The 13,158-nt window shown below is 40.5% G+C and overlaps 1 protein-coding gene across 1 annotated transcript in view; it reads left to right on the top strand.

Annotated features, from left to right (window-relative positions):
* The window catches only part of LOC308089679 (uncharacterized protein), a 496,849-nt gene that overhangs the window by 123,353 nt on the left and 360,338 nt on the right, over positions 1-13,158 (top strand). The gene's annotated exons all lie outside the window — the stretch shown is intronic.

The following is a 13,158-nucleotide window of genomic DNA, read 5'->3' as shown; positions in this document are numbered from 1 at the left end:
CTGGTGAGACGGGAGGGCCGCGCAGCGGCCCGAACCTCAAGTCTTATACATTTGAATACTTTTGTACTTTTACTCAAGTAAATTCAAAATGTTTGACTTTTACTTGTATAGTATTTCTACATTGCTGATTGATACATTGAGTACTTTCTCCACCACTGGTGTGGACAGTCATTATAGCCCGTTATACGACCAGCGCACCATATATGGTGTGTTGCACGGCAGGGCCATCTACACACCTAGGTGTCATTCTGCATGGTGGGACACGTCCACAACAAGGAAAGGGTTTGGAGTGCTCCAGTGAGCTTAATGTCAGAGTGTTTGTGTTGGAGCGCCTCAGTGCGGCTGCAGAGTTCATGTGCAACCTCTTCCAGAGAAGATAGAGACACTAGAAACTCTGCTGGAGACACAAAACAAACTGCTGGACATTGAGTTTGACATGGACATCCATCCTAACAAAAAACAAACAAAAAAAAATAAAAAAAATATATATATATATATATATAAATATATATATACAAAAAATATATATATGAAAACAATGGGCTGGAGATGGAAAAAGTTTCTTCATCTTGCCAGCTAAGGCTAGGAAGGCCAGGTGCCTGTTGTTTAGAGGCAAGCCGTTGTAACAATCAGCCTTTATATCTGAAAGGATAATTATTAACTAAAGGAAAAACAACGGGATCGGCATTTGCTTTTGCTCCAGGTGAGCTGCCAAACACAAGGTGCCCCCACACAAGGTGCTTGCTTTATATCTGAAAGGATAATTATTAACTAAAGGAAAAACAACGGGATCGGCATTTGCTTTTGCTCCAGGTGAGCTGCCAAACTCAAGGTGCCCCCACACAAGCACAAGGTGCTTGCTTTATATCTGAAAGGATAATTATTAACTAAATTACAACATTTGCGACGGGCCACCCTCAGGGCTTGCTCGTCCCGATTTTCAGTTGAGGGCCAGGTTGGCCTGGAGGCTGTGCCTCTGCCCTTTGGGGCTGATGGCAGCCACGGCACACATTGTGCCCCTGGCTCTCCTGAACATGCGGCCAGTGCATTCCTTGTCAATCACGGTCATGCACCATACGGGCGTATTGCTGGCGGGGTCAGCTAACGCGTTCGGGTATACAGTTCCGTCTGTGCGGTGACACAGTGGAGCATGCCGAGCCTGTCAGACCGGTTAAAAAATTAGCGTATTCGCGGACCCAAGACGCTGGCTCCGCGTGGACGAAACGTCTAAACGATTAAAAACACCTAAAAACGTCATGGCCTCAGGCACTCCAAGAGAGCCTAACCTTGAACAGACAGATGCATTTCACTGAATGCAAGATCCCTTCACATCACTTTTCGATCAGAGAGCCATCTCTTCAGCAGAAAAGACGTCCTACTTGAAGAGATGTGGGTGAACGAGCACATAGGATTCTTGATGGCACCTATAGTGACAACGATGCTTATGGAGAGGCTTGGAGCAGATTGAATGAACATTACAGTCAGCCTTCTGTCATTCAAACAGCATCTAGAGAAAGGCTTGCTAGTTGACCTAAAATTCTGTAGGGAATTCTAATCTAAACGATTGTGAGGAGGACCAAAGCTTATTTCAAAACAAAAAAAACTCACGACTGGGCAGTTAGGGCTGTCACGATCATGACATTTTCGTTGACGATTAATTGTCAAACAAATAATAAATAATATTTAATGATAGATATAATAAATCTATTAATTGAAATGACCTTTTAGGCTTTGTCAAATAAATTGCACATGACAGACAAATGACTGGCAATGACTGGTGCCAAAAATACAAATAAATAATGTACTATGGCCATAGTAGGCCATATTTAGTAATATTATACTTAAAACATTTTCTAAAGTTGTGAAAATAGCCGATCTACAAGCTAATCGTGATCAGGCAGTAATTGTGACAGGCCTAATATGGACTGGAACCGACAACAGGTGACACACAACCTGCACAAGAACAAAGCCTTTTGTTACTTTCATGGCCATGGAAGAAGTTCTCGTCACTTAAACAGAGCCACAGACGGTTTGGTTATATAGTAAGGAGCAGTGGTGTAAAGTAGTGAAGTACTGAAGTCAAATTTTGAGGTATTTTTTACTTTACTGGAGTATTTCCAATTTCCAGTACTTTTACTTGTACTCCACTACATCTTAAAGGAAAATATTGTACTTTTACTCCACTACAATTATTTTAAAGGTTTAGTTAAGGTTTATCTACTTTGTAGATTTTGATTATTAATACAAAACATACATTAACCACTTCAGCCCTATATACATTTCGGCCATTTGAAAATAGCCGATCTACAAGCTCACAATGCGTCGCGAGCTTGTAGATCTGCTATTTTTTAAATACATTTGAAAACTTGTGAAATTGGACATTCTGCATAATGAGGAGTACTTTTACTTTTGGTACTTTAAGTACATTTTGATACCAATACGTTTGTACTTTTAGTCAAGTCAATTTGTCCGAACTTTTCCCCTGGAACAACATATTTTGAGATGGACGTCCTCGGCCAAATACAGAAGCAAAGATTTGAGTTACAAATGTTCGCTTTAAAAATATATATATTCAAAGATTATCAAGCATTTTCAAGATATAAAAAAAAGAAATAGCATATTTACAAGCGCATGAGCTTGTAGATCTGCTATTTTTGAATAGCCAAAGAAATCTGAAAATGACACAGATGCAGTCTTAATGGATTAAAAGTGTATTTCACTTTAGAACTCAAACCCAAACAGACCAATTGTGTTCGTACATAGATCCAGTGGTGGAAAAAGTACTCAAATGTTTTACTTAAGTAAAAGTATCAATACTGCAATGTACAATGTACAAAGTACTCCGTTACAAGTAAAAGACTGGAAATAAAAATTTACTTGAGTAAAAGTACAACAGTATTGGTATCAAAATGTACTTAAAGTACCAAAAGTAAAAGTACTAAAATGTTTGAAAATAGCAGATCTACAAGCTCACAACGCTAAATAGGGCTTAATTGGTTAATGTATGTTTTATAATGTAATAATTTATATCTGCAAAGTAATTAGTAACTAAAGTTTTCAAATAATCGTAGTGGAGTAAAAGTACAATATTTGCCTCTGAGATGTAGTGGAGTAGAAGTAAAAGTATAGACAATTGGACATACTCCAATAAAGTAAAAGTAACTCAAAATTGTACGTAAGTAGATTACTTGAGTAAATGTACTTAGTTACTTTACACCACTGTATAGATATGCATCGATGCTCCACAAAGCCGGACGCACCACGGTGGGTTTCGACCCCCCAGATTCTGTGGTGGCGGGCAGCTACCACTGCTTAAACCTTTTCATGTGAAGGACCCCCAAAATGATATGTATGTGACCGCGGACCCCCATCTGAAAATATTTTGTTCCAAGGACCCCCAAAAGCAAAGATTTGAGTTACAAATGTTGCTTTAAAATAAATATATATATATATTTTCATGATTTTTCAAAAAATGGCAGATCTACACGGTGCCGCGCTATATGAGTTTGTATATCTGCTATTTTTGAATAGTCAAAGTATAAAAGGTTAAAGTGGTTAAAATGATTGAGACGCTATATTAATACATTTTGCTTGGGACCCCCTGGAACCCCCCAAGGACCCCTGGGGGTCCCCGGACCCCACTTTGAGAACCAATTTCATAAATAAAATAAAATCAGCAAGAGATTCCATCAATAAAACATGTTTTAGAAAAATATTAAAAAGTCGTGAAAATAGCCGATCTACAATCTCACAACAACAGTGAGCCTATAGATCTGCTATTTTCACTAGTCAAATTTCCTGATTTCCCTTTTCACCAAAAGGCGGGGAGAAAGTGAAAGAATACTCAACTATCGCCGAAAAGCGCCGAAATTTAGAAGCATGCAACTGCTGAAGGATGGTGACATGACAATCTCTCTGTCTGAAAACTGGTTATCTGCCGCCATCTGCTGGTGGAACTCAAAACAACACGGGAATGCACAGGGAGTTTGTCAGTGGTGGAAAAAAATACTCCAATGTTTGACTTAAATACAATGTTGAGATATTTTTACTTGGAGTATTTACAAATGTCTGTACTTTTACTTCTACTCCACTACATATCGGAGGGAAATATTGTACTTTTACTCCACTACAATTATTTGAAAACGTTTCTTGTTACTTTGTAGATTTTGATTATTACAAAACATTAATTAAAGACTTCAGCCCTATTTACATTTTGTTCATTTGAAAATAGCTGATCTACAAGCTCACAATGCGCCACATTTTCAAATGATATTTATACATTTTATACATTTGGAAACTTAAAATGGGACATTATGCATAATGACTACTTTTACTTGTGGTACTATAAGTACATTTTGATACCAATACTTTTGTACTTTTACTTTAAGCACTTACTTTTCAGTACATTTTGAATTCCAAACTTTTACTTGTAACAGAGTATTTCTACATTGCAGTATCGACACTTTAACTTTTACTAAAAATGTGAGCACTTTTTCCACCACTGCTATTGAAGCAAGATGTCATTTTCAAATAGTTGAAAATGACTTTATACTCGTCGTTTAACCACTTGAATCCCAGCATCCCTATTCTGGGGGAAACATGTCCGATTTACAAGCTCCTTGCGACGCATTGTGAGCTTGTAGATCGGCACATACAGTACATAATATTGTCTCTGTCGGGTGGAAACCTCATAGAGCTTCTAGATCTACTTGTGTTGCTTTTGTGTGACGCTGTAGGATGATGAAGATTAGAAGGGCATTCATTTACAACACTGCGAGAGAGGCTCGTCGCTCGCGTCGCAAAAGCCAGCGTTGTTAATTCAGCCAAAATCATTTGCGTTTCAAATCGTATTGTTTGATCTGCTGGTGATATAACTTAACAGTCACAAGGTATTTATAAACATACTTGTGTGGATGACGGTGACAGAGAATTTGAACCAAAATCTTATGATAATTAGTTGACTAAAACTAGACTAAATAAAATATTTCAGATGACTAAAATATGACTAAAACTAGAATACATCTAATTAAAATTAAGTCTATGACTAAAACTAAATCAAAATGTGCTGTCAGAATTAACACTGCGACCTACTATGATACAAACATCTTGGTCCCGTTGACGGTGACAGGGGACCGTACCCTACCAGGTGCCCAAGTGCCTCCGACATGAATTGAAGACCAGACCATTATGGAGGTGTCCAGCTTGTGCCAGTCACAGGGGTTTGTTAAATCAGATAGATGCCCTCCATAGATATAGGTCTACATTACCTTTCCAATGACACAGGCTGAGTGAAACAGTGAGTTTGGCTTGAACCATATGTGGGTGTCGACATCAAATGCATAAACCTCATCGTAGTACTTAATAGTCGTTTATTGGTGTGTGCCAAATTGCCAATGAAAAAAGTGAAAATGTGAGTACTTTGTCCTCCATTGATTGGAAATTTTGGATGTGCTTTTTTTTTTTAGAGAACGTTCTATTCCCATTCATAAAACCCAGTGAGAGGGTTCTGACATGAACAGAGGGTGAGAATTAATCCATTAATTGCTTGTCTTTCTTTGGGATGTATTTATCATTTCATTTCATCTTTATTCACTCCATTCATGACTTTACAGGATTATATTAATTTACTTTGTTTTCTCTTTTTCTTTTACATATTCCACAAATGAAAAGGAGCAGGAAGAAGATAAATCTTATCATACTGTACTAGCCTTAGATCAAGACTATCGTAGATGTATTTTATCGAGTCTGACTTTTACTTTCGTAACTACGAGAGTCTTAGCAACCCCCCCCCCCCCCCCCCCCACCACCAAATGTTAGGTGTCTGGAGTATTTGTGTAATGTATTAGTCAATATTTTGGTGTTTTAATCCCGTCTCTGGCCGATTCTGTCGGAGTTCCCAAAGGGTGGTAGTGACGCGGCGCATCCGGTGAAAGCTGGAATTACACTCAATGTAAAAAGGAATTAAACGAGGGGGAAATGGCGTTCGGCCACAAACGGGATGAAAACACCTCTTTATAGAATAATATGGACTAATACATTGTGGAAATACTCCGGACACCTAGGGGGCAAGCGGGTAGGCACCTTGTATTTTGCATTTGTACATGTTTGGAGATATACAGGCTTTACTGGTGACATTCCAGTAGATATGAAAGTAAAGTCAGATATCATAATACATACGATAGTTGCGTTGACTTCCGGTTCAGTGCTTTGTCACTATTGGCCAATAGAAGGCTCTGTAGTCTGTAGAAAACCTGGCCCCATGAAGTGAACGGAGGTGACGCAACTCTCCTTATATGGCTCTGCTGTGAACATCCGCATACATGCCAAGGCATGGAGACTGTGAGGTGATTGGTTGGGCTTCAGCCACACACACACACACACACACACACACAGCCCTCGTCTCTCTCTCTCTCTCTCTCTCTCTCCCCCCGCTCAGCTCAATTGTTGTTTAAATCAGGAAGACACACCTCAGTGTTTTTCACTGACAGAAACACTTTATTTACCAGTTATTAACTTCAAACAAGGACTTTACTTTGACATCTAAAGCTTTAACAACACAACAACAACAAGAAGAAGAAGACATTGAACAACTATCAGACTACACAGAGTCTTTAACTTGATGTGTTGAGCTGAATTCACCAGGTAAGGATTATACCAGGAGACAATACTATAAACTAATGTTTATAATATAATTGTATGACTGATGATATACTATTATGAGCTATTATGAGATACTCACTCTTTTACTTTAACAACATTTCTCGGTTTCACTTTCTCCCTCTTCCTTTTTTGTTACAAGCCACACACGCTGTCACTTATACCAGTGACACTCTCTCTCTCTCTCTCTCTCTCTCTCTCTCTCTCTCTCTCTACCCCCCCTCTCTCTCTCTACCCCCCTCTCTCTCTCTACCCCCCCTCTCTCTCTCTACCCCCCCTCTCTCTCTCTCTCTCCCCCCTCTCTCTCTCTCTCTCCCCCCCTCTCTCTCTCTCTCTCTCTCTCTTTCTCTACCTCTCTCTCTCTACCCCTCCCTCTCTCTCTCTCTCCCCCCGCTCAGCTCAATTGTTGTTTAAATCAGGAAGACACACCTCAGTGTTTTTCACTGACAGAAACACACTTTATACCAGTTATTAACTTCAAACAAGGACTTTACTTTGACATCTAAAGCTTTAACAACACAACAACAACAAGAAGACATTGAACAACTATCAGACTACACAGACTTTTTAACTTGATGTGTTGAGCTGAATTCACCAGGTAAGGATTATACTAGGAGACAATAGACCGCCGAAGTCTGACGTCATTTACACATCCTTTGTTTGTCTACCTGGTTCGCAGTTTTCCACCCCCGTTCTGAATCCCATAGACGTATTTAATATCGCGTCAAATAAGAACTGTGTTCCAAAAATAAACAAATGACCACGGCGGGTTGACTCTTATGGATATGAAGCATCAACTGACGGTGAGAAAACGCTAATGTTACTTCCGCCGAATTAGTTACATTTTCGCCAGAAACAGACTGTATCAAATATAAGTGACTGACTATCATATACGATACAGAACCCCCTCCCTGACAATAACGCCGACACGCGGTGTTTATTTTTGGACCACAATTCTTATATGAGACGATTCTAAGATGACCCAATGTTATTCTCCATAGAGAAATTACTTCCGCAAACCTGGGGATGAACGAGTCACGTCAGGACTTCGGTGCTCTATTGGGACCGGGGCGTAGCGACGTCGCCATGACGTCACAGTGGTAACCCCGGCCACTTTGGCTGCCATTTTCGGTAGATTGACGCGCTGCCACAACAACACTGTACTAGTCCTATGCTTGTTGCACTATGGAGAGATCAGATGTCGGAGATATCAAAGAAACGTCGTATGGCTTGGGTGTCAGCTGACAAAATAACATAACCTTCAGCAACATTCCCAAACACATATAAGCTCAAATGAGCATGACAGCACACAATCAAAAATATAAACATCTGTTCGAGGCAAGGCGAGCATCAACGTTGCCATGTCGGCTTATTATAAGCGACTTTGTGCTTATTTTTCTGTAAAATTGGTAGTTGCGGGTTGCGTTTTTTTGTGTGGCTTATTTATAAAGTGTACTTGCTTATTTAGGCTTATTTAGGTACTTGCTTATACAGGCTTTAAAAAAAATTAAAATACATTTAAACCAGTTGTTCTCAAATCTTTTCATGAAAATGTTTTGTGCCAGGGAGCATTTGTGTTGTTAGAATGTTTAAAAAAAATATTCCAAATATTCTTTATTTTATAGCAAGAGTTTTTTTTAATAGCCTATGTACAAGCTCACGTGAGCTTGTAGATCGGCTATTTTCAAGTAGCCGATGTCACTAAGCCACTTCTTTTGGGCTTGTTTTCATAGACCTGGTTGCTTATTTCTCTTGCAAAATATGGCAACACTGATCGCAACAGGTCCGTTGTGCACTTTCTCAATGATCAATGAACAATATAAAATTAGTAATAATACTTCGCTATAATAATATTATAAATAATCAGTACTCAAGATGACTATATTTTATTTCGGTTACACAACTAAGCAACAAACGTTGTTCTTTTCAGGTAAAATGAATGATTGTGACTGACTGGGCACTGTCATTACATCTGATCTAGGGCACAGATGTAATGACTTTTTTCCAGGTAGCGTGCCTTTGCGTTCGCGTTCAGCTTCTCCAGGGACGCTGGAAGTCATTTATGCCAAGGGGGGCTGGGCTTGGCGGTGGAAGCGCGCGTGCACGATTTTTTTTCACATGTGTCCCGTGATTTTTTTCACATTTTTCACGTTTTTTCACCTTTTTCAACAAATATTTTATTCCCCAAAGTTAAATACATCATTGTTTTAATATATAAGTGTGTATATAGACTTTTAAAATGATATATAAAAAAAAAAAAAAAATCAAAAAAGAAATTCAAAATGTTTTCAATTTTTTTTCTTTCTCTTCCCCACCACCAAGGGTGCTGCAGCACCCTCAGCACCCCACTTCCCGCGTCCCTGAGCTTCTCTCTGTATGGTATCTCTCTGTCAGGCACTGCACGGTCCATCTTCTGTCCTTTACCAATAAATCCGTTGTAGTGTATGCATTCAGGAGTCAGACTCAGGACACGCGTGAGTAACTGTCAATGGCCGCGTTTCCCAAAGAGATTCGTAGAGAAGCTGCGTAGAGATGCTGAGCAGGTCCTACGACAGGGGTCTTACGTGCGTCCACACAGGCTGCGCAGTACTTTAGCAGGCACGTAAGATTTCAGGTCATGCGTAGCCTACGCAGCTTGCGTAAGAGCCTCCTACACAGCTGGGACTGGGCGAAACCTACGCTCTACCCTCATTAGAAGCAGCTGGTTGTGCCCTACGTGCTATCTAAACTGGCTTCAGGAAACCCCATCGTCGTAGGTTTCCAAGTCCACAGCGTTACGTGTCTGCTAAAACTACATTCGGGAAACAGCATGCACCTATCCTACTCCTCCTACTCCTGGGAGTGGTTGTAGCCCTGAGTGCTGTCCTTCGCAGCAGTTTGTTACGAGCGCCCTGGGGCGCTCGTAACACCCATCGTAGCGAAAACCGACATACAAGCTCTCAACGCACTGCAACATGCCGTGTCGATAGCTTGCAGATCTGTTCTTTTGGGTAGGGCGAGCGGCTGCGCTGCTTCGTCCTCTATGTATGAACCCGAAGTTTACAAATTGTACTCTCACAGATGATCGGATCATCTGATAAAAATATTAAGCATATGCCAAGTTAACTAAAGGTATATAAATGATGCTGAGCTAAACATGTTTCTTTAATTTAGAAGTTTTATAGTTAAACGTTATGATGAAAGTCCCCAGTTCCTCTCACAAAGTGACAGCTGTTGCGCTCGCCATGTTTATGAATGGTTAAAAAATATTTTGAAAATAGCAGATCTACAAGCGCACAACGCCTCACAAGCTTGTAGATCTGCTATTTTCAAAAGATTGTAATACATATTAAATTTGGGAAATGGGACATTCTGCATACCTTTACTTTTGGTATTTTAAGTATATTTAATTTACTTGCATAATGGGGACACTTAAGTGTTTTATGTACCTTGCAGATGTCACCTCACCGCTGTAATTTAATTCATAAATATATTATTCAAAAGTATTTGGAGTGGACTGCTTCAGGACATCTGACAGTTGGCTCTGGTATTTTTATGATCCATTTCACTGTATATATTCGCAAAGGGTGTTTAAACTGCTGTGTAGCGTAGGACAGCACTACGTAGTTTACTTAGGCTTTACGTAGGCTTCGTCCAGGAGGTCTTTACGTGCGTGCTGTCTCCCGAATTCTAGTTGAGCACAAACGTAACGCCATGCACTCGAGAACCTACGACGATGGTGTCTCCCGAAGCCAGTTTAGATGGCACGTAGGGCACAACCAGCTGCTACTAATGAAGATAGTGCGTAGCGGGGTTGCTACTGCGCAGCTGCGTGGAGGCTCTTACGCAGCTTCTAGGCTACGCACGAGCTGAAATTCGTTTGGGAAACCCGGCCATTGTTGTTTATACAGCGGTTGTTATGGAGCCCACCCAAGATGGCCACCGGAACTAGGGGCTTCTGGGCTCCAGGGACTTAGGCTCCTCCCTACGCCCATTCCCTATACTATAAACTAATGTTTATAATATAATTGTATGACTGCATGATATACTATTATGAGATTACTCACTCTTTTACTTTAACAACATTTCCTGTCACTTATACCAGTGACTCTGCCGAAACTCTGTGGCTTCTAATGTAGCTCAAGAAGCGGAGCCAAAAAAACAAGTGGCAGTGTTTGGAGGGGAGAGAGTTGGAACTTGGGTGCTTATCTTCAGACCTATTGTAATGGTAGTCTGTGTAGAGATGTATACATTTCTCTCTCTCTTTTAAGAGAGAGAGAGAGAGTCTCTAAGAGAGAGAGACAGACCTGTCTAGTCCCCAGGGCCGGATTAGCACTATGTGGTGCCCCAGGGCGACCTCAAGTTGAAGTGCCCCCCGAAATCGTGCACTCGCGCGAAGAATTGGCGGATTTTGTTAGTTTCTTTTCGGTTTTTGGTTACTTTATTTCGGTTTTAGGGTTAGGGTTATGTTATTTAATTCTTATTTAAAAAAAAAACATTGGCTGGTGCCCCAGGGCACTCGCCGCCTACGGCGCCCCTACGGCGCCCCTACGGCGCCCCTATGGCCTATGGGTAATCCGGCCCTGCTAGTCCCTGAGCCTAGAGCCTGGGGTTATGAACTGTGTTAGCTCAGGCCACGTTTAGACGACAATGCTCTCTAGTGAGTGCCGTTGCATTCTCACTTTTTATTTTGCCTTTAGACAGTGACGCACCAATGATTGACCAGCTGATCTGTGGGTTGCCATGTTCACATATTATAAGCGACTTTGGGCTTATTTTTCCTCTGAAGTTGTTTGTAAATATTGGTTGTTGCACGTAGTTTTTTTTGGGGGCTTGTTTTTAAAGTGTAGTTATTATTATTATTATTATTTTTATTATTGTTTAAACAGTCCTCAAACATGTGCATGTCAAATTATTGTATTTCTTCGCGGACCCCCATCTGAATCAATAAATATATGATTTTTCAAAAAGATCTTTTTGAAAATAGCAGATCTACAAGCACACTGTGAGCTTGTAGAGAGGCTATTTTCAAACAGCCGATGTGCGTGACACCTGAGCGCAACCAAGCATAAAATGACTGTACTTTTAGTTCGACTGGATCTCTTCTCCACTAGCCCCTCCCTAACATTTTAGTGTAGCTTTAATTTGTTGACGACATTGTCAACATTTTTCATCATAATTGTTTCGCCAAAATTCAGACTGCTCTACACTTCATCACATCACTGACAGATGGAAGTTGACGCCACCAGTGTTGCCAGATTTTCTGAGAGAAATAAGCAACTAGGTCTATGAGAACAAGCCCAAAAGAAGCGACTACAGGCCACGCGAGTACTTTAAACCTATATAAGCTTACGTGTGGTGAGCTTGTAGATCCATTTTTTTATTATTTTTTGCCTGATGAAGACCTAGAAGGTAGAAACGTTGCATTAATAAAAAGTACGTTTTTTGGAGCTTTCTGATTGGTCTTTGGTATTAGATGAGTCATCTAGCTTGGTCAGTGTCTCCCCCAATGACCCCATGTGACCTAGGCAAACATTCAGCAGAATAGAAGATCTATAAGTTTATAGATGGAAAAATAAATGGACCACATGTAGACTTGTTTTTCAGACCAAGGACCCCTTAGCTGAGAGAGAGATGAAGCAGGGACCCCCACTACATATTGTAGTCAAAATAGAATTGCGTTGCAGATTAAACTCATTCATAGATTTCATAGATCTATAGCTTCATAGATTGTTTGACATCACTCATCAGTGTTTGTTTACATATATTTTCTATTTATAAGTTGGAGTCATGCTAATGTGTATTTTCAGACATTAACCCTCAATACTTTGTCTGCTCTTTTTTTCTTCTACACCAAACCTATTAACCTAAAATACACCTACAACCTACAAGCCCACATGTCGCAGCGCTGTGTTGTTGGCTTGAAGATCTGCTATTTTCTGCAAATGTTCCCCCCAGAATAGGGGGGAGGGGGTTCCTTTTACACAAAGATGTGTGTACTCTGTAACTCTGAGGAACCCCTGGGGTCCCGGACCCCCTGTTGAAGACCTCGGCATAGTTAAGTCGTTAACCACTAAAACAATATATACTTAGCCCAGGACTCTAGGCCCCCTCCTGATTTCGCTGTACACTAAACATATTAAAATAGCTGATCTACAAGCTCACAACGTTGTGCACTGCGAGGCGTTGTGAGCTTGTAGATGTAATATTTGACAATTTGGTATTGAAAAGGTCTTAAAAGTCATGATATTGTAACTTTAGAAATGTGCAGAAACCCTGTATACACTTCTTGTAGGTTTGTTTACTATTGAGTGCATGAGAAAACAATGTTGCACATTAAGATAATCATCTGGGGACCCCCCCCCCCCAAAAAAAAATAATAATAATAATTTTGGGACCCCCCTGGGTGTCCCGACCTAGCCTGGGACCAGACGAATCTGCGAGTGGAAAAAAAAAATGCACTCTGCGATTTGGGTCTGGCACCGCTCCATAGAGAATCCATTTCCTGCTCCAGAAGACGTG

The sequence above is a fragment of the Gymnoscopelus braueri genome (assembly GCF_963280865.1).
Source record: "Gymnoscopelus braueri genome assembly, chromosome: 1".
Lineage (NCBI taxonomy): Eukaryota > Metazoa > Chordata > Actinopteri > Myctophiformes > Myctophidae > Gymnoscopelus > Gymnoscopelus braueri.
Note: the sequence above shows the minus strand (reverse complement) of the source record. Positions and strands in the feature narration are given on the sequence as shown.